At 59.7% G+C, this 2,975-nt stretch overlaps 2 non-coding genes across 2 annotated transcripts in view; both read left to right on the forward strand.

Moving 5' to 3' along the window:
* Positions 1–2,381: 2,381 nt before the first annotated feature.
* Positions 2,382–2,534, forward strand: LOC142246868 (5.8S ribosomal RNA). The gene has a single exon (XR_012724923.1). It is a non-coding gene; the product is annotated as a 5.8S ribosomal RNA (ribosomal RNA).
* A 305-nt stretch (positions 2,535–2,839) lies between these two features.
* LOC142246892 (28S ribosomal RNA) overlaps positions 2,840–2,975 on the forward strand; it is a 4,268-nt gene continuing 4,132 nt past the window's right edge. The window contains exon 1 of the ribosomal RNA XR_012724938.1: positions 2,840–2,975. This exon is cut by the window's right edge and continues 4,132 nt beyond it. This is a non-coding gene — a ribosomal RNA (28S ribosomal RNA).

Raw genomic sequence — 2,975 nt, forward strand, 5'->3', positions numbered from 1 at the left:
TATTTTGTTATTGTATATATCTACTTTTTATTTAATAAAAGACTTCCAGCTCCAGTAGCGTACACTAAAGCTGCTGCAGTTAAAAAGCTCGTAGTTGGATCTTGGGATCGAGCTGGCGGTCCGCCGAGAGGTGTGCTACCACCAGTCCCAGCCCCTTTGCCTTGGGGCGCCTCCCCGATGCTCTTGACTGAGTGTCCCGGGGGCCCGAAGCGTTTACTTTGAAAAAATTAGAGTGTTCAAAGCAGGCAGCCACGCCTGAATACTCCAGCTAGGAATAATGGAATAGGACTCCGGTTCTATTTTGTTGGTTGTCGGAACTGGGGCCATGATTAAGAGGGATGGCCGGGGGCATCCGTATTGTGCCGCTAGAGGTGAAATTCTTGGACCGGCGCAAGACGAACCAAAGCGAAAGCATTTGCCAAGAATGTTTTCATTAATCAAGAACGAAAGTCGGAGGTTCGAAGACGATCAGATACCGTCGTAGTTCCGACCATAAATTATGCCAACTGGCGATCCAGCGGCGTTATTCCCATGACCCGCCGAGCAGCGTCTGGGAAACCAAAGTCTTTGGGTTCCGGGGGGAGTATAGTTGCAAAGCTGAAACTTAAAGGAATTGACGGAAGGGCACCACCAGGAGTGGAGCCTGCGGCTTAATTCGACTCAACACGGGAAACCTCACCCGGCCCGGACACGGAAAGAATTGACAGATTGAAAGCTCTTTCTCGATTCTGTGGGTGGTGGTTCATGGCCGCTCTTAGTTGGTGGAGCGATTTGTCTGGTTAATTCCGATAACGAACGAGACTCCGGCAGGCTAACTAGCTATGCAACCCCCCGCGGTCCGCGTCCAGCTTCTTAGAGGGACAAGTGGCGCTCACGAACGCGAGATCGAGCAATAACAGGTCTGTGATGCCCTTAGATGTCCGGGGTTGCACGCGCGCTACACTGAACGGACCAGCGTGTGTCTACCCTTCGCCGACAGGTGCGGGTAACCCGCTGAACCCCGTTCGTGATGGGGATCGGGGATTGCAATTCTTTCCCGTGAACGAGGAATTCCCAGTAAGTGCGGGTCATAAGCTCGCGTTGATTAAGTCCCTGCCCTTTGTACACACCGCCTGTCGCTACTACCGATTGGATGGTTTGGTGAGGTCCTTGGATCGGCCCCGCCGTGGTCCGCCAAGACCCTGGCGGAGAGCCGAGAAGACGATCGAACTTGGCTATCTAGAGGAAGTAAAAATCATAACAAGGTTTCCGTAGGTGAACCTGCGGAAGGATCATTAACGAGAGAGAGCGAACGGCCTGCGCCGTCTCGCCCAGCGAACCCCGAGGAGGCTGGTGCTCCCCCCAACCATGCGGCAGGGCGATGGCACAGAGGGGTCCCTTCCCTCCCGCTGCCCACCTCCCGCAGGAAAAAAAAAGAAGCGACCCGTGTGTCGCAGGCCGTCCCGGGTACCGCTCGCCTGCATGAGCCCGTACCCCACTACGGGGTCGGGACCGGGCGGTAGGTTGAGAAGCCTCGAGCCCTCCTCTGTTCCCATCCCCGTCGGAGGGAGGGATGGTGGGATGGTGGAGGCCGAGCGCCCGGGACAACAGGGCCCCCTCTGAGAGGAACACCCCCCGTCCCACGCTGTGATTTTGCGGCCGACCGATGATGACCAGAGTGAAGAAAAACTTACCCGCATGTCACAGGCCGTCCCAGGTACCGTTAGCCCGCGTGAGCCCGCACTCCCACTCCGGGGTCGGGCGGCAGGTTTGAGAAGCTTCGAGCCCTCCTCTGCTCCCCTCCCCGTCGGAGGGAGAGACGTCGGAGGCCGAGCGCCTGGGGCAACAGGGCCCACTCCGAGAGGAACACCCCCCGTCCCATGCTGTTTTTTATGCCCTTGTGGCTGACTGACGCTAACTAGAGGGAAAAAAACGAGCGTGGATCACGAGCGAGCGGCCTGCGCCGTCTTGCCGATCAACCGACCCCCTGTAGGCGCGGGGCTGGAAGCATGCGGTTCTTCTCTTACCCCCTGATGCGGGGGTGGAGGGAACCCGACTTCTGCCCCGTCGGCGCTCCCCCTCCCCACATGGCAGGGGATGGCGCGGAGGGGTCCCTTCCCTCCCGCCAGCCGCAGGAAAAAAAAGAAGTGACCCGTGCGTTGCAGGCCGTCCCGGGTACCGCTCGCCTGCGTGAGCCCGCACCCCACTCCGGGGTCGGGACCAGGCGGTAGGTCGAGAAGCCTCGAGCCCTCCTGCGTCCGCCTCCCCGTCGGAGGGAGGGACGGCGGAGGCCAAGCGCCCGGGACAACAGGGCCCCCCTTCCCGAGAGGAACGCCCCCCGTCCTACGTCTTAATGCCTTTGCGGCCGACCGACGCTAACCAGAGAAAATAAAACCGAGCGCGACTCTTAACGGTGGATCACTCGGCTCGTGCGTCGATGAAGAACGCAGCTAGCTGCGAAAATTAGTGTGAATTGCAGGATACATTGATCATTGACACTTCGAACGCACTTGCGGCCCCGGCTTTAGCCCGGGGCTACGCCTGGCTGAGGGTCGCCCCTCCGTCGATCACCTCCGCGGCGCTGCTGGGGTTCGGAAGGAAGAGGAAGTGGGGTCCCAGACCTCTATCCTGTATCCTTGCGTCCCCCCAAAGCCAGACCCGCCCCCGCCCCGGGAATCGGGAGAGCGTGGCGAGGCTGTCTGTGGCGACACAGGGCTGCCTCCGGTCGCTCCCCCTACGGCGGCGGGGGTGGAACGGCGCGGTCCATGGAGAAAAGAGGCCTGAGGAACAGAGAACGACCGGCGTGTCGTTTCTCTTTCCCGCCCGGCCTCCGCCCTCCCCGGGACTCTGACTCAACTAAAGACCTCAGATCAGACGTGGCGACCCGCTGAATTTAAGCATATTACTAAGCGGAGGAAAAGAAACTAACCAGGATTCCCTCAGTAACGGCGAGTGAAGAGGGAAAAGCCCAGCGCAGAATCCCCGTCCGCCTGGCG

The sequence above is a fragment of the Anomaloglossus baeobatrachus genome, chromosome 7 (genome assembly GCF_048569485.1).
Source record: "Anomaloglossus baeobatrachus isolate aAnoBae1 chromosome 7, aAnoBae1.hap1, whole genome shotgun sequence".
NCBI classification, from domain to species: domain Eukaryota; kingdom Metazoa; phylum Chordata; class Amphibia; order Anura; family Aromobatidae; genus Anomaloglossus; species Anomaloglossus baeobatrachus.